This window comes from Panthera leo, chromosome E2 (assembly GCF_018350215.1).
Source record: "Panthera leo isolate Ple1 chromosome E2, P.leo_Ple1_pat1.1, whole genome shotgun sequence".
NCBI classification, from domain to species: domain Eukaryota; kingdom Metazoa; phylum Chordata; class Mammalia; order Carnivora; family Felidae; genus Panthera; species Panthera leo.
Genome location: NC_056693.1, coordinates 53393402 through 53420138, shown reverse-complemented (window position 1 = coordinate 53420138; position 26737 = coordinate 53393402). Strand labels below are relative to the sequence as shown.

The 26737-nt window shown below is 42.9% G+C and overlaps 2 long non-coding RNA genes across 4 annotated transcripts in view; one reads left to right on the top strand and one right to left on the bottom strand.

Annotated features, from left to right (window-relative positions):
* The window catches only part of LOC122207686, a 740526-nt gene that overhangs the window by 472538 nt on the left and 241251 nt on the right, over window positions 1-26737 (top strand). The window lies entirely within an intron of this gene.
* LOC122207688 lies at window positions 9307-12713 on the bottom strand. Its single transcript, XR_006196971.1, has 4 exons — window positions 12687-12713; window positions 12378-12453; window positions 9989-10036; window positions 9307-9585 (listed from the first exon to the last, which is right to left on the bottom strand). It is a non-coding gene; the product is annotated as an uncharacterized LOC122207688 (long non-coding RNA).

Genomic DNA, 26737 nt, shown 5'->3' with positions numbered 1-26737 from the left:
CAATTCAAGATAACTCTAAAGAGTAATCCCAGATCCCTGAGAGGTTGGTTGAAGCCTCCATTTATTAGCACTGCATCCCAGCCCCACTACCCCCTTGCCTGGTCCTGTTTCCTTCATTCCCAATGCATGTGTTGATCGTGAGAGCTTTCCCGAATAAGGTTTCTGCATATAAATTTCCAACTCAGATTCTGCTTCCCACTGACCTACAATAGGGGTGGAAATTTCTACTCTTTGCAGGTGCAAATGCCCAGACTTCGCAGCCCATACGGGCCCCATCATATGATTTCTCTTCTTTCCAATGTGATGCAGATAATGTTTTACCTGTGTTTCGCTTGCTTTTCTTCTCCAGCGAACAAATGCCGAGTGTCTGGTATGTGCTCACCACTGTGCTAGACTTGCTAAATGGGAAGCTAGACCTATCCCTAGGTTCTCCCCCATGATCTGCATTTTGCTATGACTGGAAGGGTTATCCTCCATTCCCTTCCCTAGGTTGAGTTACTTGTTGGCTGTGACCCAAGTTAAAAATGCATGTTTCCGTTAAGCATAATTGTCTATTCCATACTGCTTTCTGTATGAACTTCCTCAGATCAGCTCAAGAGTGTGATTCCATCTAGATATACATGTATATCATCAAACTTGAAAATAAGTTGGGTTAGTCTATGTATCTCTTCCCTCATGTGTCTTGGAGATTTGTCCATGTTCATTCATGCAGGTCTCCCTTATTCTTTTGTAAGACACAATAGTAAGGCTGCATAGTTTTCATTCAGCCATTGACTCATGGAATCATCCAACAGATATTTATCAAATGCTTCCAAAATCATCATACCTCATCAGCTCTGAGCAAGACCAGGGATTTCTGTACCTTCAAGGAGATAAGATTCTAGTGGGCAAATCAGAAAACAAAGAAGAATGCGAACAGAAGTATGAGAGCTTTTCAGGAAGGAGGAAATGGGAAGAAACGGGATAAGATGATGGACAGTGAGGAGAAGAGGCTGAAAGGCCCCTTCCCAAACTGGCCGTCAGAGAAGGTCTCTCAGGAAGGGACACTAAAGTTGAGTCCAGAGAGCTGAAATAAGACAGACACAGAAAAGTCATGGCAGTAGTCTCTGCATGCAGAATGTGGAGTATGTGCTGGTAATATGAGACAGGAGTAACTGGGGCTTCTTCCGGGACCAAATAAAAGCCAGCGTGCTTGGGCTCAGAGAGTGTAACCATGAATGTGAATTGAGGGTGCTGGGTCTAAAATACAGCCTAACCTCTGATAAAACATCTCATGAGATTTCCTATCTCTGAGACATATATTTTGAAATTTACTATTCATTCAAAAGTGTTTATTAAGCATTTACTACGTTTGAAAGATAAAAGAGGAAGCAGCAAAGTGGATGTAACATCTGCCCTCATTGAGTTTATGGCCAATGGAGGAGACAGAAACCTTAATAAAAATCATTTCACTGGCAAAATAGATATTTGGCAACCTAATGCTGTTTGAGTATGACATTTGTAGGTGATAAAGTCCAACCCCTTGACATAACTCTTTCCCACTAAAGCCAGTGAATGGTCATACTTCATAAAAATTAATAATGTCATCTGCAGGAGTTCATCAGTCTTGGGATTTATTTTAACCACATGCCTGATTCTCGTTAATCACTGCTACACATCATTTGTTAGATGTTGTCTCTGGAAGTTCCCATTCAGACTGTGGTACAGTCCTAAATACAGCGTTTTCCTTCCCCGCTTCCTTAAGTTCTAAAAAAATGGCTTCTCTGCCAATGTCAATGGTCACTTGGTATTCAGAAATTCTCATTTAACTTAGGTTCCTCAGCCATCCGTCCAATGCATAAGGTCTGATTTCAATTCCCATTTTAACATTTGATCTTTGTTATATTATAACCATTGAAAAGGGTTTAGCAATCGATCTGCCTTCTATTTTCCCTCAATTCCCTTACTAGCATTGTCCTTTAGGGACATCGTTGCTGGCAATACTCTCATGTTGCCTGGTGCTCCCACCTGCCCAAGTGGTAGTAGATAAGTGTATTTGGCAGAGACAACAGAGGGTAGAAAGAGTGGGGCTTCAGAGTCAGGGCTTTCTGAATTTGAAATCTCCTCTTGTGTAGAATAGACACACGGCCTTGGGCGAAGGCCAGCTACTACAAGAGCCTTGCTTTCCTGATTTGCAGAATAGAAATCAGGGCCAGGATTATGGTAAATTGAGTGAGACATTTACTTCAGGTGTACAATTTAAGGGGGCACCAAAAATCTCTGTAAACAAGATAAAAAATATCTTGATGCAATAATTTATAAAGCTCCAAAGTAATGCAAGAAATCCATGATGAAAAAAAAATCAGAATTTTAAATAAAGACAGAATCTGACAGGATCAGGATTAGGATGAGTGAGAGAAGGATCACTGGAGCAGTGAGAGAAACTGAGTTTTATGAGTGTGGGGTGCCCCCTGAAATGTTGTACATAGAGCTGCTGCCTCCCTCACTCCCCCTGGCCGTGGCCCTAATCGCATGACGTGATAAATCTGTTATGAAAATACATTTTGATCATTGACGTAAAGAATCTTACGTAGTGACTTGTACCCACTTAAGATATTTCTCTCCCCCAACTTCCCATCTTTGACATCTTAATCCGCCTCCCCAAGATGTTGCAAGATGGGGGATAGACCAAAGTGAGCCTTCATCTCGAGTATTTATCAGTGTTGTGTACAACTCATCAACCCTCCTAAGCCCTAGAACATTGGTCTAGCCAACTGTGAGATGCTTCTAAGTGCTTTTCTTTCATATGGATCTCTTTCCCCCTCTCTCAATACAATATTGGCAGCATATTTATTTACTCTCTGCAACAAAACCACCGCAGTCCGAGGCTGGGACACTCTCTGGCTCCATGAGACTTACCCAGACATCGTTTAGATCTATGACTTGAAACTTTTCCCATCAGCCTCCCTCCCTTGTACAAACCGAGGCATCATGCACACTCATCACCTCGAATCCTGTGCCAAGTTCTTGCTTTATGCGCACAATTTCAGATCCATTGGCCATTTGGGCAGGAGGCCTAATATGAACTCCTAAGTATCTTCTTGGCACCAATTCCCTACCTAGTGCTGCTGCCAACCTCATCTTCCCCCATAGTGTTCTCTGTACTCACTAGTGTGGAAGATGAGGGTTTTCTAAGCTTCCAAGAGTCTGCTCATGCTGCCTCACTGTCACTTAGCATTCTCGAACCTATGGATTCTTCCGATAGCTCCTGACCTACTGACATGTGATGCCCTTAACTTGGGGGTGCAAAGGGCTGATCAAACCTGCCACTTGGGCAGGTGAGAGTGCCAGATTAACGTGATAGTGTTTCTCGGGGGCATGTCCCTAAAGGACAATGCTAATAATGGTCCTGGGGGAAAACAGAAAACCTATCATGGCTAAACACTTTTCAAAGGAAAAGCTCAAAAGTTATCACATAACCAAGAGCAAATGTTCAAATAGGTATTGAAAGAAGACTCCGTGCACTGGACAGACGTCTGAGGAACCTACTGAGTTAAATAAAAATTTCAGAATACCAAGCAGTCATTGGCATCCTCAGAGGAGCTATTTTTCTCTAGAACATACTCAAGGAAGTGGGAAAGGAACACATCTTATTTAAGACACGACCCTAGTGTGAATGGGAACTTTCAGAGACAAATCTAACAATCTAAGAATGTGGTTAAACTAAATTCAAAGACCAGGGAGCTCGTGCTGGTGATATTTATGTATTTTTACCTGGATCCAGGTTATGGCCCCAGTACTGGATTTCCCTTCTCGAAGGTTGTCTTTTGCGTGATTTACTTAATCAAACTTGTTCAGAACCATGTCACCTTGGGTTTCCCGGGCCCCTGGAGGAGGAGTCTGCTACTTGGGACAGAAAGGCAGAGTGAGAGGATCATGGACTTTGAAGTAAGACCAACCTCATTTCAAGCCTGTCTTTTATAGTGCAGTGACTTCATGAGAACCCCTTCAAACTTCTGAGCTTTAGTATTCACACAAGTCAAGTGCGGGAAAACGTCTACCCCACCACTCGGAGTGTGTGTGTGTGTGTGTGTGTGTTCCATGCAAAGTTTCCATTTTAACCTAAAGTCTGAAGAAATCCATCAATTCAAACAACAGATCCAAATTGAGAACCTATAATGACATAGGCACAGCCCCTGCCCTCCAGTGATTCAGAGACAGGGAAGAGAGCCAATAAGCAAACGTGAAATCAAAAGGACAGGGAGCTACAGGACAGTGCGAGTGGAGATACAGCATGGGCCCAAGGAAGCTTGGGAACCCAGTCTGGGAAGTGGTTGGGAGAAGAGAATGCTCTAAGCTCCTCTAACTTGGGAGGAGATGGCACTAAGCTGGGTTAGGGATTAGCAGTTGGCAGAAGAGAATGATCGTGTAAGGACAAAGATGTGGATTCAAATGCATTGTGTTTCTTCCCGTTGCCACCTAGGGACCATAAATCACTAGGGCTGGCAATCCCTTTGCAATCATCCATTTTAGTCCTTCTTTGTTCCTTTGTATTATTTGATTATTAGTTTTGTTCTTACCCAACAGTACTTTGCTTCTTCCTCAAAGAAGGGTGCTTTGAAAAGGATCACCTGTCTCAAGGAGTTTGCGTTAGGCAGAATGAGGGTAGCCGTGGGATTCTGAGGGCTCCACCAGAGGATGGCCTCCTGATATACAAGGTCCAGGAAGAGGGACAAAGCCTTTGCATGGGGACATTAGTTAAGAGTGGCTGTTTGGAGTCACAGCTTGGAGACAGCAGATCTGGGATAGAACCTAGTTCTTCAGGTCCCAGACGTCACTTCTCTGTCCACCATGCTAGCTAAACAGGAGCAGAGATGTACTTCCACTGTTAGTGAGTCTCAATCTGGCTGACAATAGAATCCCTTAGGTGGTGGGGGGGGGCACTTTTTTTTAATATCAACTACTGCTGTGTTGCAATTGATTCGGTCCTGTATCTGTATTTCTAGATGATAAACTTCCTGAGGCCAAGTGTGCAGGCCATCGTTAGTGACCAGCATAGAGGTCTGACACATGGTAATTTATACCACGAAGGATGATCTACCTGCATCACATTTGTCTGTTTCATCTTAAAAATGCTGAGGAATGAAACTCACCTTAGACCTACCGAATCAGAAATCTCCAGGCATCAGAGACGCCTGGAACCTTCATTTTAATAAAGTTCCTAAGTAGGTCTCATGTTTGAACAAAGTAACCTCTTGTCGTAGGGCCTCAACCATGGAGGACCGGGACATGGCTGGTAGAATTGCGCCCCTTTGTTTTTTCAGAACTTTAGAATGGAGGGCCCACCAGAGATTCAGGCAGGCGGAGCAGGAGGAGTCCTTGGATGGGACGCAGAACACAGAGAGAATAAGGAGTCCATCCGTGTAGACTCGGTATGATAGTGAGCCACAGGAGAACCTGGAGGTTGTTGAGGGTTGAGTCAAATCAACAGTCCTAATAGATGCCTGTGAGTGTATCCCAGTGAAAAAGTCAGTAGCCTGTGCCTGGCTAGCAAATTTTGGCAACACTTAGGCTTCAGTGGGGTCATTAAAGCAGCCCCTCGGGGTTCGGCCTCCTCTGTCTCCTCCTTTGTGTCTGGCACTCTGGCTGATTTGACAACAATGCCCACATTAGTCCTCGTGAAGAAAGGTGCCTGCTGTGTGATGACTGCACCAAATCCACTGTGAGCAGATTTTGCATAAGTCATTTGGGGATGTGGGCAGATTGACAAGACTGTCACTCTAGAGGAGACCACCTGGAAGTGTGTGTGCGTGTGTGTGTGTGTGTGTGTGTGTGTGTGTGTGTGTGTGTGATGGTGTATCCATTTTCAAGGACTGTGCCAATTAAAGGGAAGCCTATGTTCTCAAGAATTCTGACATGCTTGACCCCAAGGCATTCTGGGACATTAGTGACACAGCTGACTCTGACAGGAAATCAACTCAGGTTATACTGAAACGCTGAGGGTTTGGTTCTCAAGTCAGACAGACAGAGTTTGAATCTCAGCACCACCACGATCTCTTGATCTCGTGCAAATTATGGGACTAAGAACAGGAACACCAACCTCAAAGAGTTATGAGGATCAAATGAGAAAAATCTATCCTTCTAAAGGACTCGTCCCCTGCAAATGCCAGTAAATGTTAGGTTCACACTCCCCCAGAATAATTCAGTTGTTTTGAGTCAGCCACAACATCTTCCTAATAAGCCTATCTGACCTTGTCAATCCTATTTTATAACGTTGAAGGGTCTCTCTGTGTTGGTCAGGAGGGAGGAGGCTGGAGTGTACCAAAATCCTGGTGGGTCGACCTAACAGAGGCTTATTTCATTACTCATGTAAAGTCTGTTGTGGGTCCAGGAAAGTCTCCAGAATAATTGACCTCCATGTGGTTACTAGGTGTTCATGGCTTTGCTCTCTCTAGTGCAGGCTCTCTGGGTGTTCCCTGGGAAAAGAGAGGTGGACAAGGAGGGGGGGAGAATGGATTCACGTCCACCTGTTGTTAATTTCAGCCTGGGAGTGACAGCCGTGGCATGTGCCTGAGCGCATGGCCGGAGCAGGTAGGAAGGCTGCCCCTAAATGCAAGAGTGCAGGAATGAGGGGCAGTGGATAGAATGAGAAACGATCACCACTTTCTCTGCCATGACCTCCTTCACTGTTAGAGTCAAAATACCGTGGCTTTTACCTTGCTATCTCCCTGCTGCTGCATCTCCCACCATTTCCCACGTTCTGTTTTGAAATACTGGCAGTTCCCTAGGTGGGTCCTGAAATGTCACACATCCATGCCTTTGCCCTGCTCTTCCTTCTAAGTGGATGCCACCTCTCTGCTCCTCCCCCTGACAAGCTCTGATGACTCTGAAGTCTCAGTCCCTTGGAGGGCACTCTTTCAGGGATGATGAACTTCTGTGACAAAGGGTTGAGGGAGATCCCATCACTGTTGCGAAGCTACCCCACTGCTCTTCCCCACTCCCACAGGTAGTGTTTGAGCCCAAAGTCTTCCCTATCATTAGTTTTAAGTCATACTTCACAGTGACCTTAATAAAAATTTAAAGACCATAGAACATACATTATCCTGTAGGTGTGTTAATTAGTCTTATATATGACATCATCTGGGCTCCTGGGATTTTTTATGGCTGTCATATATCTTGAAGGAAAGACTTAGCCGGTCTCCACACAAGTATGTAGCATTCTGTTTAGTTTGCCAGGCACCACAAAGGAAATATATCCTCTGAAACATCACTATGTATTTATAATAGCAAAATAACTATAGAACAAGATTTAGAGAATATTATCTCTTTCAGATAAACATGCACATTTGAAAGTATCAGTTTGTCATAATTAAAACTGACACATGCTCAATTTCAGCCCATGTTTCATTGGGTCATTTTGGAAGATTTTAATATTTGGAAGACTTTCTGTATCTATGTATAAGCACAACATTAAACATACATATAATCTTGTCAACTTCTGCCTTTAACTCATCATGCCAGATCCCTGCAAAAGTCTGTCAGTCTTCTGGATGTTCACTTGGTATATATATATTTAGGAATATAGCTGAATCTTTCGGTCCTCCCTTGTCGTTTAGGCACTTTATAACCATAACCTTCACTCTTCAGACCCAAATAGAATTATTGAAAGGAAGGCAATACAAATGACCAGAGAGGTAGAACATTTTATTTTATTTTATTTTATTTTATTTTATTTTATTTTATTTTATTTTATTTTGAAAATCACTCAAGTGTTATTTCAGATTGTCTGAATAGTATCGCTAGAAGTGTGTGCATTTAAGAACTACGGATTTAGTGTATACTATGTCCAAGGAATAGGGTCATGTAAAATTAAAAGATACGTCCCATTTTTCATGTGGTTCATATCAGCTTGACTTGCTTTTCTGTTTTCATTGAAACGTCCTCAATGCAAAGAAAGAACTACCTCTACCCTGTCCCTACCCTGTTAGGGCATGCAGATAATTTAGCCAACAAAATAAATGTAGTCCTCTTTTCCACTGAGAATTTTTACCATAGGGTCCTTATCACACAAAAGATGATACAAACAGAACACACGATTGTATTCAAATGGGTTTGGAGGAAGGCATGGGGCCGGAGAATGTCATATGTCATCCTTAGGGTTCACATAAGCGACAGGGAGAATGGGTCTTTGGTATCTTTGTTTGAATCCCTGTGGGGTTGCTTGTTCCTTGATCGCAAATGATCTGACAACTGGCATTCATTTATTCAGTTCTGCAAGTATTTATGAAGTGCTCACCTGTCTTGCACTGATCTAAGTGAATACATGCTTAATTAACATTTCCACTTCATATCACCCATTCAGAGAGGTTAGAGGTGGTTTTCCAGCGGTGGTGGAGACCTTGGCATGCGTTCATCTCCACCTGCCTCTTTAGCCAGTAGCACAAAATGGCAAGGGGCAAGCTGCCTGGGGTGGGGTCTGGGGCCGTAGTCACGAATCAAAAATCGTTCCAGTGCTGCGAAAGGAAATGACCCTCACGAGTAGCACCCTGCTTGAACCCATCAGGCTCCCCATCCTTTACTACTATCCAGAGTACATCTCTAGCAAACGGACATTGTTGCCTGACCCAGTGAGAAGGCAAGAGCATGTGTCTAGGTGACCTCGTATCTCCATGGCAATCCTGTCCTGCTCCAGTATATAAAATTCATTAATAATACCATGTCTCTGTGGTAAAATCAAGAAGTATGAAGACTTTTTGTAAAGTATAGGGTGGCTGCTGGGCACAGAATACCAGACAGTGGGCTTGATGAGTTTGATTTTAAAATTCCAAGGAAAGAGGTGCCTCGGTGGCTCAGTCAGTTGAGAGTTCAACTCTTGATTTTGGCTCAGTCATGATCCTCATGGAATCGAGCCCTGCCTCAGGCTCCGCACTGAGTGTGGAACCTGCTTAACATTCTCTCCGTCTCTTTGTTCTCTCTCTCTCCCTCTGTGCTTCTCCGTCGCTCACGCTCACTTTCCCTCTCTAAAATAAAAGTCCAAGGAAAATACGTTTATATCAGCCACACGACTATTGCCAGGGATGAGATATAGTGCACTTCCTTTTGCTTGGGGATGAGGAGGGGGATTGCCAAGTGGTCTAAACAAAGCACTAGAACTTGTTAATGAATTAAACCCCATCGATTGGTGGAAAAAAAGGTTTAGACTCGAAGACTAGTAGAGAAGCCCCAAAAGGTAGAAAGCCCACAATAATTAGTTTGAACAGTTTTTGTTGTTTGCGTTTTAGGTATCAGATCAATAAAGCAACATTAATAATTGAAGAGCAGGATAAATATACCAATTCCAGATTAGAGCTTTGAGCTTTAAATTGCTTGTGCCCAAGCCTTTTTTTTTTTTTTTTATAGGCTCTAATCTTCCCAGATGTACTGAAGGGCTCTAAAGTGACTCCTTACGCTGTGGCTTTGGTGAGAAATATGAGGTTCTTCTAGATGAGAGCCGTTGAGAGGTGACAGAACAGGCATCGGGCGGGGCCCCAACAGGAAGGGATAGGTATGTTTCATTGAAAAGAGCTGTGTCTCTGTTGGACTGCTTCAAATTCAGCTTTTCACCTTCTAAAACAAAGAGCGGGAATAGAACTTTCTGTTCACGGGGGCTAGCTGGGATGCTGACACGAGAGCTCAGAGCTTGGAAGGGGAAGACGTGGCTGAGAAGGGCTGCTGGGTTCAGATTCTGTCGGGTATTGGATGGATGTTGGAAGTGCACTGAAAAGGTAACTCCTGGCCAAGAGAGCTTATGACCAGCCGGTGGGGGTGGGAGGCTAGGCGATTAGGAAGCGGGACCTTACGCTAGGAAAGTGTCAGGACTTTCCCCGAGGCTGGGGGAGCAGAGATGTGGAGAAGGAACGTGCACTTCACAAGTCTTTAGTCCAAGGAGTTGGGCACTGATCTCAGTTCTCCCAACAGCCATGCCCCATGAGGGGAGGGGGCAGCAAACTCATCGGGTCAGTGCGCTTACCGACGGTCTCCGGTCACCAAGAGCCGGTTCTGTCTGCGTCCACGTTTCCTGTGAAACCATCGGGATGGATTTCCGGAGGAGCTCTTCCCATCCGGAAGGAAGTTGACTATGTCCACACTGGTCTGGCCTCAGGCCAGGTACATCTCATACTTAAAAATAAAAGACACACCCACATCCACTGCTACTTCACGTCCTTCCCATTCTTTCTGGCTCTCGTTTGGTGGTTTAATTCTGCCATTGTCCAGTTCTCCTTTTTCTCCTAACAACCTATAAGTTGTCTGCTACCCTGAATCTTAGGCCCACCACTCCGTTTGCTTCTCAGTCACGCAGAGATCACTCGATGCCTTTATTTTTCTCCTTCTTCCCTTTCATCTCCTCTAAGATAATGGTCCCTAGTGTTGCCATGACATCTGTACTCTTGGTTATTCTAATTAGGTACTCCATTAAATTTGGCCACAGCTAGGGACATTGATGTGATCTTCTCCTACGGACTCAGGGAATATTCACGTTGAAAATACTTTGGAGATCACGGACACCAGTGTTTCCTAAAGATCATTTTGCCACACCTCTCTCCCCCTGCCCCCAGCGTGATGTCCACCCTTGCAGAAAGTTTCTATTGCGCTGTCGGAAGTGGTGCGTGCTAATATCCCGTCTTGGACAGTCGCAGTGCTAAAGATGCTACGACATGTTGAATTTAGGTTAATTAATGGTTCCCCTAATTGCTTGACCATCAAATCATCCTCTCTATATTTTTTCTCTAACTATGAATATCCTCTAACAACATTTTGATGAGCACAATGGGGGATGGTGATTGAACCTAACATTTCTGTTCAGCGAAGTCGTTCCCACTTCAACATTCCTGATAGATTGTCATCTGTATCTGTTTTGATATCTCAAGTCATATAGAGCTCACCGCCTCTCAAAGGAGGCTCCTTTCGTCACTAAAAATAATTGTAATTTGCGTCCTTTCACCAATATTGGCACCTTTGGTTTTAATTTGGGGGCTTACAGTATTTCCTGATGGTTCTTACACCTCTTTTCTGCCTTTATAGTTCTTTCTACTTGGTCTCTTTCATGCCATGTACCATCTTCCGTTTTCTTGATTAGACCCACTCTTTTTCCTGAAACCTACCTATGAACGTTTTTCTACACATTTTTAGCGTGTCCCAACACTCCCAGAATTTTAAAGGCAAGCAGCGTTTCATTCTTAATCACCGTATATCTGAAATTCCTGAGTTCAAACAACAGAATTTGCTCATTTCTGCCACATTTTCAGATCTTGAGAAATCAATTTTGACTGTATTCATTGATTACCAAAGGGAGCCTCTTCCTCTGCAGGCCACACCCTCTAGTGTTTCTTGCATAGAAATCCAAGTTCATTTTAAAAAGACATGCATTTCAGACTACTAATAGGTCTATTAAATTACACCTTCTTCTGCCCTACATATGTGATCTTAGACGGTGGTTTAATGATATGCCACATTTATTTTTCCTTCCAGTCTTTATATAATTTGCTGTTAGGAAACACACCTAGCACTATCTTTTTTGTTTGTTTGTTTTACTACATCCAAGGAATCTACCTCACTCTTACAAAATCTCATTTAGGTGTTCATTCTAGGAGCTTCCACATTCATAGACTGATCCCCACTCCACAAGTACTTAATTCACCCATCCATTTCCCCCTCTGCACAGTCTTACTTCTTGGCACTGATCTGACCCTGAGATTTGCAATTCTGAAAGTGTCACAGGTTATAGCCCGGCTATGAGAATCATGTACTGACCCATACTGATTACATGTTATCAAGGGCCAGGAAACACTTGGCTAAGTGTTTTACATGTGTTGTTTTGTTTCCTTGTTGTAACTACCCTAAAAGAAAATAATTATTTCCCCCACCTTAGAGGTAAAGAAACAAGGATTAAGGAGGTTAGATAAACTCATCTGTGGTCACCTCATACGTGGAGACTAGAGTCAGGCTTGAACCAATCTAGTTCCATAGTGAACAGCTCTTAGCTGCTAAATTATGCTTCAGTTGTTGTGAGTCCAATGGCAGTTTTCTATGTCTTGACCTTTCATTTGGAGACTTAATTCCTATTTACAATGGACACTTTCCTCCTTCCCTCCCTCCCTTCCTTCCTTCCTTCCTTCCTTCCTTCCTTCCCTCCTTCCTTCTCCCTCTTCTCTACCTTCCCTCTTTCCATCCTTTCTCCCTTATTTTTCTCTATCATTAATCCCTCCTCTCCTTTCCCCTCGTCATTTCTTTCTTTAGTAATAATATTAGTTTCACTCCATTCTCTCTTCAGCTTTCCTTTCCTCCTCTTTTACCTACACATGAGTCTCTTCCAGCTTGGAGAAACCATGGTCTAGAATGAAAGGGCCTTGGAAACATACCTCAGGACACTTGGGTTCTTGTCTCAGACATGCCATTTGGCCCCGATCCTGGGTCCTTAACTTCTGCACTCTCTTCCTAGAAGGAATGTCACAGGCCATGAGCATTTATTATGTGCCAGACACAGAGGGTACTAAAAATGAAATCATGGCTGCCATCTACTAAGCCGTACTATTTGCCTAGTTCTTTGCCAACCACTTTTCTTGCCTTTTCCTCACTTTCTTTATTCTTTTCAGCAACGATCCTGCTAGGTAAAGAGTTTCATTCCCACTTAACAAAGAAAACAAGCAGTGGTCACAGAGGCTCCATACCCATATTTAGTAAATGGTGGAGCCGGGACACTAACCCAGGCTCAACATTCCAAATTCCCATTCTGTGAATCACTAGAACACTGTGAATTCCACAAAAATGGACTATCAAGAGGTGTTAAGCAAGAAAAAGGCCTCTTCGATCCAGTAAGTTTGGGACATTCTGGGCTAGGTACAATTAAACTAGATCACACTGGTGGTAAGTGGGAGTTCATGATTCACGATGAGAAACATATGACTCCACTGCCGTTCTCTCCCTACAGTCCCTACACCGCCTCTTTGGAGGATTCCTGGAGAAAACTCGAAAATACATTTGAGCTTAAAAACATACCCATATTTAAGACTGTGTAGGACCTAGAGGCCTTCATAAGAATGCATACTTATGCTAAGTGACATTGCAAATGTAAATGTCATGTGTCCGTATTTCTCCTAAGGATAATTCATAACCAAGGGGCGGGCGCGTGCTCCAGCGGTGACGACAGCAGAGCAATTCTTTACAACCGATTGCCGCCTTTTTAGTAATTAACATGCTCCATATAGATTGAAAGGTCATTTCTTCTCCTCTTTCTCTAACAGTCTTTAATATTTACCAAATAGTGTCGCATTGTTGGAAATGTCACGGGCTCTATAGCACAGGGGCGATTCCACACAGTGATTCATGATGACTTAGTTCATTAAGAAAATTACAACTCATTTATTTGGATGCTATATCTCCTCTGCTCTCAAAGAATTCTCTTTGATTAAAAAAGTGAATTATGTTGACTTGTTTCTGTGTCGTAGGTGGCTTCTAATTAAAATAAAAGATAATGTGTCTTAGCCTTAAGTACGTATTTCCTTTTCAACGACCGTTAGAACTTTCACCAAAGAAAGTTGTGATGGCAAAGGCAAAGCAATTCAGAGCTGAGTTCTCTTTTCTTTCCCCAGTCACTCGCTTCTCATTTCATGATACCTCCATTAAACCTCTTCTGTAACCGCAGACCAGGGAGCCACCTGGAAACCCACCTCTCTTTCTTCCCCACCACCAACCCATCACCAGGGCTGTGGATTTCATCTTCAATACTTCATTTAAGTCTGTTCCTACTCCCCACCTCCACAATTGCCCATGTCACTGTTCCCAACAGAATAGTCTCCCAACTCCCCTCCCTTGTTTCAGTGGCCTCCTGTATACCACTCTGCATAGTAGCCAGAGAGATGTTTTTCAAGCCACCTGTGGTAAAAGATAAGGTATTTTTCCCCATTGCACCGTGGACCAACATTCTTGTCAAATACAAAGAAATGCAATAAAAATGTGCTTGGATGTTGCAGCAGTCAGAACACTGTAGAGGTTTTTAAATGCCCATGCACCATTCTGGTGGTCATCTTATTATGATCTAGAAACAGAGTTTGCAATCTGGCAGTCATCTGAGGCTCACGTTTTGAGTGTCACTGAACTAGGAAGATTTTAAAAATATATAAATCAGATCACACCTCCCCCCCCTGATTCTGATTTGTATTAAAATACAAACTAAAGTGTCGCCTGGGTGGCCAGTCGGTTGAGCATCCGACTTTGGCTCAGGTCATGATCTTGCGGTCCGTGAGTTCAAGCCCCACGTCAGGCTCTGTGCTGACAGCTCAGAGCCTGGAGCTTGCTTTAGGTTCTGTGTGTCCCTCTCTCTTTCTGCTCCTCTCCTGCTCATGCTCTGTTTGTGTCTCAAAAATAAATCAACGTTTTTAAAAATTTTTTGAAAATGTGAACTAAAATAGTTAACATCCCCTATGTGGCCCAGCCTCATCAGACCTTTAGACTCTCCCCCAATATGTGCCTTCTGAGTTTGCCACCATTGTCCATCCCCACTGTCTTTTAAGTCCTTAAAATGCTGAGTGTCTGCACACATACTTTTTTTGGTCTGGAATGTCCTCCCCCAGCCCATCAGCCTGGCTTTTGCCTACATTCTTCAGGGCCCACCTTAAATATCTCTTCTGCAGAAAGATGTTACCTCACCCCTCCTACCACTGCTGATAAATCTATTTGACACACCTTCCATTGAGAGGCGGGGTCTCTGCTCACTTCCTCAAATCTGGGCACACTCTGACTGCTTGCCCAATAGAATATGGTGCAAGGGAGACTGTGCCAGTTTCTAGGCTCAGCCTTTAATGTTGACCATTTGCAATGGGTGGCTTTTGGATTAGGTGTTATGAGGTGTCCACCATGTAAAAAGTCTGACTGGCCAGAAACCGCCATGCTGGGAGGGATCCCAAGCTAGCTATATGGAAAAGCTCCCTTTAGAGACAGACACCGGTTCCCATGACACGGAAGTGAGTGAAAAAGTGACTCCAGTCTCAGTTACCAACTGACTGTATCCATGGAAGGACCCCAAGTGAGAACCATCCAGCTGAGTTCATCCACCTGAGACCCACAGGAGATAATAATAAATTATGAATATCAGACACTATGTTAGATACCAAGTTTTGTTTGTAATGTAGCAGCAGATAGCTGCAAGAGTTTCCCTGCTGTATTATTTAATGCTGTCCTATAATTGTTTTTGTTAGAATGCATATGGTAAACACTGGTATGAGCTTGTCTTGATTTGGACTTCCCTCAGTAGTGGAACCTGAGACTAGGGTTTCATGGCAGCTGACTTCCAGGTCAAAGAAAAAAATAATGTTTCCTAGATTAAGTATGTATTTCCTTTTCTCCACCCAGTAAAGGTTTCAGTGCAAAACCATCAGAATAATGAAAGAACAGAGCAGTTTGTAGTTATATTTGCCTTGTTTCTGTTATCATCTGGGGAGGTGATCCCAGGAGGCCCTGTGAGCAAAAACAAGACTGGCTCTTCGGGGTGGGGGAGGGGGTGGGCACTGAGGCTCCATGCCACTGGGGACCCACTAGAGGCTACGTGGAACATGTCCTGTAACTGCCCCACTGACAATAGGCGATGCAAGAAAGCTGGGGTGTCAACTCACCAACTCTCACTGGAAAGTTAATTCTCAGACACATTAGCCTGTACGACAAGAGGTTTCACCACCTTCCTGAAGCTGGAAAATGGCTTCAGGCAGAGGGATGCAAGCCTCGTGCTCAGAAAACTGTGGAGACCTCTGGAGAGGAAGGAGGGGAGGTGATGACTAAGTTCCATGGGCAGGAGGCACGTCTGTGTCATTCCCTGCTTGATATGTAGTGCCTGGCACCTGCGGGGCATGCCATAAATATTTGTTGAACAACCAAAGGAACGGCAAAGACGCCTTGCTCTATGAAGATGGTAGCAATGATCTCTGCTCTGGAGGGCTCAGATTTTGCTGTTGACCTTGGCAAGACCCCTCTCCTTTCTCTAGGCCTTGGTTCTCTGCATGTGTGATAAAGGGGTTGAAGTTCATGATTTCCATGAATCCTTCCAGCTACTTCGTATAGATATACGGACAGAATATATTAGGCTAAGAGGTCATATTCTCAGCCAAAGGAATTAGTTGGTTTTTACCAAGAAATGGAATGAGTGTTTTAACAAGAAAGTGTAGTTAATGATGTCATGAGAATTACATTGTGATCTTCTGTCCTTTTAAAAAGGAAGGTTAATTATTGCATAAATTGGGCTACATATGCACAAGGGAATTATTTAACAGCCATGAAAAATCAACTTTATGAGAAATGTTTTATGATATTGAAATATAGGCACATATTATATGTATAAAATATTTGTGTGTGTGTGTGTGTGTGTGTGTGTGTGTGTAGATATATCTGGAAGAAAGAAAGGAATATCTGAGCTATCCTCTTAGGCTGGTATGATAATGGGTTTTATTTTTAGATTTAAACTTATTTACACCTTCTAAATTGTAGAAAATAGACATGCATTATTTTTACGATCAGAATTTATATAACAAATGTGCACATAAATGCGTTCAAATGGTGCAAAGAAAAGGTAAGGAAATGCAATCAGGGAAGCATTTAAAGGCCCCTCCGACCTCACTCCCTTGCTCAAGGGAAGGCTAAAGTGCTGTCCTTATGTAGACCTTGAAAGTGACACAAGATGAATGAAAAGTGTTGCGTGTAGTTTTAGATGCGTATTCAGGCATCATCATTAGATGTATATCTCTGCTAACCTATTTTATCCTCAATATCTATATCTCTATAATGGGTATACCAATATTGAGTTCACATAATGGTTATAAAGACTAGAGGATATAATAATAACATCCTGGCACATTTAAGGGAAAGTAAGGTTTCATGAAAGATAATAAGAAACAGAACCTGGGAAACTTGGTAGACTACTTTATAATAAATGGAGTTTCAAAGGTAGGGAAATGATAGCCTCATTTTATTACTCAGAGTCTGGCAACTACTTCTGGGTCAGACAGTGGGTGCTCTAACAATATGCAACGTCACTGGTGCTGAGGGCCTTGATTTGAGCTGCGTATTTTTAAAAACAGGTAATAAAGTTAAAATAGCATCTGCCCGGGGTTCTGTCTTGGGGCATGTACCTTGGGAGCCCAGAGCCAACATGTATGAAATCCAGCTACCTTGACCTCACCATGCCGGAAAGTCTGCATGGAGATAGCACACAGAGACGGTGGGAGATGCCCAGGGAGCCCCATCTTCTCCAGGCCCCCTCTGGTTGAGTCTTCCCAGCCTGGCACTGGACATGAACGTCAAGAAGCCTTTGACAATATCCCAACCCGAGTCAGCACCCTCCTGCAACTGAATGGGAGACCCCGGGCCAGAACTGCCCAGGCAGCCACTCCTGAGTTCCTGACCAATAGAAACCATGAGAGAGAATGAGTACTGTGGTTTTAAAGCACTAAGTTTGGGGGTGATCTGTTCCATAGTTACAGATAACCTGATTTATACAACAGGGAAGGCACGAAGTAATATATTGCTAAAGCCACTTCTAATTCCAAGGCTGTGTTTGTGTCATCATCATTCATTTACAACTAACCTAACACGACTGCAGGTTCCTCCATGGGCAAGAGGGTTCAGGAAGGAAGCAGGGTCTGGGGCTTAATATAGCCACCCTCTCACCTCTGATGCTCTTTAAATGATGACTTATGTGCGTATATTGTGTTTCATCTCATTTTGCCCTGTGTAAACACATTTTTCTAACCTCATTATTAATAATGGCCAAGTGGAAATTAATCAGTGGAGAGAGAGCCAGCTCTTTAATTGATGACCGTGAATGTGGACTTGGAGATGAGGCCCTGGTAAAGCACATAGCTGTGTTGCTTTTACACTTTTCCTCTGATATTTTACCTGCTGCTCATTCACAAAAGCAGACACAGGCCCTGTTGAAGACAATGCAAAAACGTCTCTAACAGAGATGAACACAGACAGTTGTTTTCTACTCACAAGTTAAAGAATTAAAAAAAAAAAAAATCTTCCACATTACATTAGCGGCTTTTGGATCAACCTGCCAAATTCACTGAGTAGTTTGGTGTGGCATGGAGATTAATACATTATTTCACTTGTAACTCTTCATTTTCATCCAGAATAGATCCAGTAGTTAAAAATACGTGATATTGCCCTGAGTCTGTATGTATCTCCAGCGATGCAGCAAGCATTGTACTAACCACTAGAGAGGCTATGGTTAAAAAAAAAAAAAAAGAAAGGTACGTGTGGTTCTCGTCTTCATGAAATTTATGGTCTAGTTGGAAAGATAAACATTAATTGGATAAACGAACGCGAAAAATGTAGTTGTTGTGTTGAGAATGTGAAATAACCAGAAGTTCCTAGTATGACCGGTTAATACGTTAGAACAACCACACTTACCAATTTGATATTATCTACTAAAACTAAACACTCTTGAATATATACCCAGCTGAAATGTGTTCATATGTTAGAACATTCACAGCAGCACTATTTGTCTTAGCTCCAAAGTGCAAATGACATAAAGATGTCCATCAAAAGTGCAAGCTATTAAGAATTACAGTATATTCCTGTAATCGAATGCTATACAGCAATGAAAAGGAATGACCTGCAACTCTACAGAGCAACATGATGAATCTAACTAACATAAGACTGAGTAAAAATACATACGATAGAACCGTGTATACATGGAGTACAAAACTGAGGAAGCTAATCTATGCTGTTAGAAATAAGGAGAGTGGATGCCCTTGGTGAGGAAGTAACTAGAAATGGGCATGGAGGAGGGGCTTCTGGGTGCTGGTCATAGCGTTCTTTTGGATCTAGGCATTGTAACAGGGGTGTGCTCATTTCTGTTCCTTTTTCTATATGTATGTTATGCAGTGTTGTAGAAAGATGAGATGCTTTCTCTTGTCGACAAGTTTAACCCTAAGGCCTTGTGAATGAAGATCGGAATTCTTTATGATCAAATTCTCATCTACCTCTCCAGTCTTTCTTCCTTTCTCTCCCTTGCCAAAACTTACCTGATTGCAGTACCCCCCATTTCTCAAGAGCGCCAAAACGTTTTCCATCCTCTTGATTCTATAAATGTGGTCTTCTTGCCTGGAATATGCCATTTCTCTTCCCCACCCGAGCGCCCCTTCTCGTCAGATGCCCCAGCTCAGCTGTGATATTATATCGGTAGGAAATCATCCCAAATTGTTCTCTCCACTCCTATATTCCATATCCTGTGTTTTTCAGTTCCCTTGCTATATTTCTTATTATGTTGTATTTAAAATGGTACGTTTACATGTCTGATGACCTACCGCTGAAGCCCTATACACCCTAGACTATGAGTAGCCTCAGTGGAAGGGGTCTCACCTATTCTTTCTTAACTCCCAAGTGCCTGGGTTGCCACGTATGCTAATAAATGCTTGAATAATGGATGCATGAGTGGATTCTGCACTAAGTCTGACTTGGAATGCATGAAAACTAGGCTGTCAAATAAAGAAAGGAATCCAGGGACCTGAAAATTGTTGAATCAGCAAAACTAGCAACTCATATTTGATCAACCCAACCAGGAGATGAGATTTCTGGAGCATTCCAGAGAAATGGTGTAACCAGACAGAATAATTACAGATTCAGGTTCTTGATCATTGATCCAACGATAAAGAAAACTGAGCACGCACACAAAAAGGATCTTTTAAACAAATTAATGTTAAAGGCAATTTTCATACAATAGAAAACTGTGGTTTTCTACCTCATAGCTAATCTGTGCATCTAGTTCATGCATTCACTGAGTGGTTCATGCTTTCCTTCATAGCTTTTATTGAGCAGTGACTATATGCCTGGTTCTGTAGTAGGTGCTGGAGATCATCTATAAAGGGGAGTTACTGACTATATAGAGAAGAAAAACCTACAAACGTATCATTAGGTGGATCCAACTTGATTATTGAGAATCAAGAAACATCTGTATCATTTCAGGTACTCTTGGTGTCTTTGGTAGCACCATTTTGTTTTTATGAAACATTTCTAAATAGTCCCGAAATCACTTATATTGTTTCAACCAAATTTTTGCCTGTATGTATTACACAGGCAATAAATCATATTTCCTTTTCTTTTGGAAGCTAATAATTATAATAACAAAAAAAGAAAGAAAAGAAGAGAAAACAGAAAAGAGAAAAGAAAGGAAAAGAAAAGATTTTTTAAGTAAAAGTTACTCTCTACCCAAGGACACACAATGTATATTTTTTGTTTTTCCCCAGGAAAGGCTTCTAACTTACCATTGGGAAACATTGAGAAGCTTGGTCAAGTATTATCTCTGCTTGGTTGATAAATAGGTCATCAGGAGGGAAGTGTTATGGCGATAAAATGCAATCTGTTTATAACCTTAGTATCTCTCACTGTCAAAAGTTCCTTTGCCACTTTGGGTCACTTTTTCAAAAACATTTAAATACACTGGCAACCAGAATTCACCGAACAAACCCCAGCTTACTTGTTTGCCACTTGCCTAAGTGTTAATCACAACTGTTCAGATTGGTAACGGCCCCGGGGAGAACTGGCCTCCTGTGTGTTCTTCGCTTGTATATATCACTATGCATTCACCTCTCTCCCCACACAGTTGTGCACCAGGCATTCATTGCATCACATTTAATAATTTAGTTGTGCATCTCTGTCTCTTCCTTGGCTGTAAACTTTTGGAGTGGACAGAGCAGGGCTGATCCTCTTCACATCCCTGAACCCAGGTTCATTGCATGGCATGTTATGAAGATTTTATGTTTTGGGAAATTAACTGCATGAACGAACGACTTTCTTACCTTTGGCTATTTTCCACACTATTTCTCCAAAGATACGTGTTGTAAATAGTCCACATTGTTCTGGGCTTTGATTTTGCTCATATGGAGTCCTTTCGTCCCAAACTGACCTGTCGGAATTTTAAAGCCTTGGGCTGATAAAATATTCACAGAGATTCTGGATGTTGATGCTTTTAATTGTATGAGGGAAGACGCACTAACAAATGCAGACACGTCCCCCAAAACAGAGAACGAGAGGAAATGAGTGATGTCACCCCCCTGGAAATCCTACTGCCCGCTAGAGAAGGAAGTCCGTCTTTGAAAGTTGGCGTGACTGTTGGATGCTCAGCTGTCACTTTTTTCTCACATTTATTCTGAATGAGCACAATCCATCCATCAGTGCTTAAAGAGTTTTCCAACAGTACATTGACCTTGAATGCGGCACATTGATTTTCAGTAACGCACGGCAAATAGGGTCGTTACTGAGTCACCCAACAGTGAATGTGATTGGGAACAGATTTCTGAAATTCCAATAGGGTGCCACCTGCCCTGGATGATGGATCAGCCTACTGTAAACCATCAATCCTCGCCGAGGTCTTGAAAAGGGTGACACCTGTATGAAATTTATCATTATATACACCACCAGCCACAGCATAAGACCACAGCTAGGCTTTTCTGCGATGGCGGGGCCTCTGGAGTAAGCGGTCTGTTTTGTTCACAGTCACGTTTACTGACATGCTTTCCTGAGAAGGAGCCACTGGTGATGGTGACAAAGATGTAAACACTACAGGGAATTACATCTGCAGCAAGGATTGAGCGATAGATAAAGAGCCCATGTCTTAAGCTGTTAGAGGTTAATGCCCGATCAATTAAGGTGATTGTTTCTTAGATTGCATTGGACAAATGTACGCGCACAAAGGGGACATTAGCACAACCAGAGGAGAAGAACAAAGAGAAATTAACTGATGCTAAACTCCAAATCAAACTGGAAAATGATTTTATGTTCTTTTGAAATGCTGAATTATCTTAATGAAGAGTTTTCTTCCAAAACGAAGCTCCTATGTCCTTTTTTACTTTATCGTAAAAAAAACCTAAGAGTGAAATAAGAGGTTTCATAAAGAACTGGGTAATTGTACAGGCCATGCTAATTTTGCAAAAATATGGATGTGGGAATGTATGTTGTTTTCTTTTGTTTTGTTTTTTGGTAAAGTGATAGTATGTTGTATTAATATAAGTAATAATATTTGTCATTTATTATCAGCTGTGTGTAGTCACCACCCCAGTACATTACAGGCATTACACTGACTTTTAAATAACCTCGCCATGTAGATTTGATTTTTCTCCCCATTTTGCACATAAGGAAACTGAGAGTCTAAGATCTGGAGGAAGTTGCTCAGGCTTTATAGTTACGGGTGGCAGAAGTGAGACTGAAAATCTTGTCTTTACTCTCTGACTTCAGCCCCCCACAAACTTCTCACTACATCCCTGCTGTTAATCGTGTACCATGAGAAATTCAGCCACGGGCATTTACATACATTGCCTGGTTTTATGATTGCTCACCTTGAAAGCAGCCAGTCAGAGCAGACCACGTCCTGACTCTCCATCCACAAGGGTTAACAGATGTTACTGGACACGTGCACTTTGTGAAGGTGCTCCTTTGGGAGTTGCTAAGCTCATGATTCTCCTTCCCTAATTACAAGCTGCTTGGGGAGGGAAAGCGTTTGGAGGTCTGGGTATATTATAATTGATGCCTTTCAAACACACACCCCAACCCGCCAGTCGCCTCTCCTTCTTTCAGACACTCTGGCACTGGATGGACATGACTCCCCCTTCCAGACCCAGGGGCTGACATCCAGCCAGGCAGACCCTGCAGTGATGATAGGGAGGGCTGCCACGAGTCCAAACTCAGCCCGAGCTACTCACAGGAAAGGTTTGGAAAGTGCTCCACCCGGCTTCCTTTTGATAATTAAGTTCTGCGTTGGTGGGGGGGTTCCAGGCCTGTAGCCAGAGTGGGCTGCTTGTTGATTCTGCTTGTTCCTGGAGGTCTTTTCTGCTTGACTCACCTTCTGGAGCAGGCACAGAGGCCCGTTCCCAAGATACACCTCTGTTCATCTTGACCCCCACCTCTCTCCTCCGTTAGAGTTTGGGTTCCCAAAGCATCCGGTACGCCTCTGGGCTATACGGTTTTGTAGAGCTGATGTCTTCTTTATCTTTTTCACTCTGAGTACCTAGTATTAAGCTTTATATATATAAGAAGAGCCTTGTTGATGTTCATTGGAAGACAAAAAAAAAAGTAACAGAGGGACCCATCGTGGTCTGCATTTGCTTGCTTCTATTATTCTACCTCACAGAGGCTGCCAGACCGTGTGGCATCAGCAAAGCAAAGATTATGGCCTTTCTGTGATGGTGACATGAAGACAGGAAGCCTTTCCTGGGATTTATACGGTCTGGGTGTGAACAATGCAGCTGCCAAGACGGCCCGTTCCCGTGTCTTCCATACTGCAGAAATTTAACAAATGTCCATTGAAAACACAATTATTTGTTAACTAAATGGCTGAATAGACATCTATTGAATGAATAAATATCCGAGTGAATGGATACTGTAAATAAGTAAATATTTGCTGAATGAACAGACGGATGGCTATTTGTTGAATGACATGACTTGGCTACGTTAAGTTTCCCACAGTGCGAGGAGCTCAGGCTGAACCAATACAGTAGACAACTTTGCATCTGAACTTGTCAATGTGTTGTGTTCAAACTGCCCAGATACCTAAACTCCCTGACTACACAATTGATTGAATTGACTGCATAGACATCTGTCCTCCGAATTCCAAAAACTTCCAAACAACTCTAGTTTCTGTGTCTAAAGATAAGCCTCCCACTCATGTCTGCTATTCAGTTCCTCATTTTTGAGTGACGAGAAAAACGGTATCCTGGGTGGTGGGCACACTGTGTGTGTTCAAGGAATGAATGGTGTTTCCTAAACTTCTCTTCCAGGAGCTATCAGTATTCATAAAGGAGACCAAACACATGACAAATGTGATTAGAAACGACTGTCAAATAATGACAAATACGTTCTAATAAAAACAGACACAATCTGAACAATTACTTGAAATGCAGGTATTTATCAAACAGACCGAGATTAAAAATGACCGTATTGCATTAAAGAAATCAAACCGATGGAATTTTAAACATGCAACTTGGCGGTTTCCCTTTGCTCACGCCTTCCTCCTCACCAGGCTCCTTGCACAGAAATGGGGTGGGAGTGAATTTAAACAAAGAGCGTTCTAAGGCGAACTGAAGTATTCACATTTTTTACCCATGTTATCTCCGGAGTTGGACACGGCAGAAAAATGAGACCACAGTATCGAGGAGAGTGGGACAGATGACAGCCTCTCAGACTCCAATTGTGAGAAAGAATGGAGAGAACGCAAATAGCTGACTGTTCTCCGCGTGGGTGAGGGGTGCCCCTGGGCCCCTTGGACACTGTTGTGGAAGGGCCATGTCTCATTAATGGAAAGGTCCAGAAAGACTGATCTCCGGAAGAAGAACTCACCGGACACTGATGGTTAGGAAGCCTTTCTCTTACTCCCCCGGTCAATTCGCGAATTACCCATCTTTGTTTTAGAGACTTTAAAGAAATTCTGTGACTCTGGCCGCAAGGCACTGGAAGAGCCTGAGATGAAAAGTTTAGCCATTCTTCGGCTTCCTGTCGAAGTAATGAGCGTATTTGTAAACACCGTCACTCATACTGATAATCATGATATGTAATGTAATGTCCGTATGTATGTATGTATGATATGTAATCATATGTAATCAGGATATGTAATCAGGATATGTATTTCCCTTTTAATTGCCACCATGATTTATAACTTATTAACATGAAAAATCTTAACAAACCCTAAAACATTAAACAGAATCCCTGCCATCTACCAGTTAGCACATGCTATCCACATGTTCTGTCTACATGCTGTCCAGGTTCTGAGCTCTGGACCCTCTACAGGTTGTGTGGGGCCCGAAGCTTATGTAATTTGGGGACTGTCCTTAAGAAAAATAATGCACTATTATAAACACAAAATGACAAATGCGAAAGTGAATATTTATTTGGAAAGAGAAGATTATAAACTCGTAACAAGCTTTTAAATACTGCAAACATCAAATATTTCCAGGGCGTTGGGAGGAGCCTACAGGGGAGAAAGGCCTGAGGCTTAACCTTCATCCGCGCCAACAAGGTAGCCCAGACACTGTTCTGACACTACTCGGGATTATGTTCTTTAAACCTCCCCACCGTCCTCCAAAACAGATGCAGTGATTTTTTGGCATGCTCTAGGTTCAGAGATGGTGGCCCAAAGAGGTGAAATCACAGGCTTGGGACTCCAGAGCCAGCATTTGCCTTTGGCTCCAGGATGAAAGGTGACACTCGTCGTGATGGACGCGCCCCTCCTCCCCCGCCGCCCCCCGAGTCAGCCTGCATTCGGCACAACTCCTCAAACTGCAAGGACAAGAATTAAATACCACATGGATGTAGGAATGTCAGGACTGGGGTACACACTGGTCAGTATCCAAACAGGTACCCCCTCAGTTAAAAGAAAGGAGGTGAGGAAGAAAGGAAAGGAAGGAAGGAATGAGGAAGGGAGGGAGGTCAGGAAGAAGAGGCGATGGTCAGGCCAACTCCCGTTCTTGGATCGTTAGCTGTGTGGGGCAACAGTGGCATAAACCAAACCACTGACAGGCATCTTTCTTGACCCAACGAATCACACGATAGGATGTGTCATTGGTTGAGAGTTGACTGTTACCTGTGGTGGCAATCATGTGTTTTGTTTTGTTTTCCTGGAAGAATCCATAGCCTATCCTTGAATACCTTCCCACCCAGGGGCCGGCCTCAGTGTGCTTATTGTGGCCATACCCCATTCCTGTTTCTCTTAGACAATAACGTCTGGTTATTCATACCCACATTCCTTCAGAATAAGAAACAGGACAGAAGTTGTCAGACTTTTGACTTTTGAGTTCATAGGAAACTGTTTTTTCCCCAGCTCTCCAGCACTCGCTGAGTTCATCTAATGTCAACATCATTTTACATTAATCCAAAATGATTTACAAGGTTTCCTTCCAAGATTCCAGATTTGTTGCAATATTTTTGTTTCTGTTTTTCCTGCTCCTCAACTAGGATGTGTGGTAGCTATAGAGAAAAAGACAATAATCATCTTAGCCCTACATGCTTTGAAAAGGAAACAGGTGGGAAATGAGGCCCACCTTGTGGAAGGGTGGCTTTTTCAGGGATATAGAGGGTTTCTGCCCCAGCACGTCCAAGGATCCATGGTACTGGCTAGTGATAAAAGTGATGGGAGCCCTTGTCAGGGAGGAGGCTCTTTGCCTTGCAAAAGTACAGGTTTTGCTTTGGCCTGGGGCGACAAGTCTGGTCCAAAGAGGGGCATAGATGGCTCTCCTTCTTTATCTCAGGCCAACTCTGACTCTCTTCTGACTTCAAGTCCTGGTGTGTTCGTATTGAACAGCATGAGTTAGAAAGGCTTAATATGAAATCAGCAGTGACATCATAGGATCTCCTGATTAACATTCCAGAGCTTCTGTATATGGCTTGGTACCTATTTGACCCTTCTTGACTTAGCTGACCATTAGGACATGGTCTCCAACCCACCAAACCTTCAGAGCCTGTCTCAAACTCGTAACGCAGTCTGTTACCATTTAGAATGATGATACTTATCCTAAGTCTCCTTACCAGATAGGGCCACCTTAATTTGCTTGTTTATTTATTCAATATTCACTTAACAAATATCGATTATGCATCTGTTATGTGCCAGGAGCTTCACTGGATTTTTCGACATCACATCCTGAGTTTGATTATAGGCAAAGTGAAGAAAAAAAGTCTGAGAATCTCACTCAGCATAACTGAACTGTTGGCCAGCTTGAACACAAGGTGTTTGGGGAACTGCTCTAGC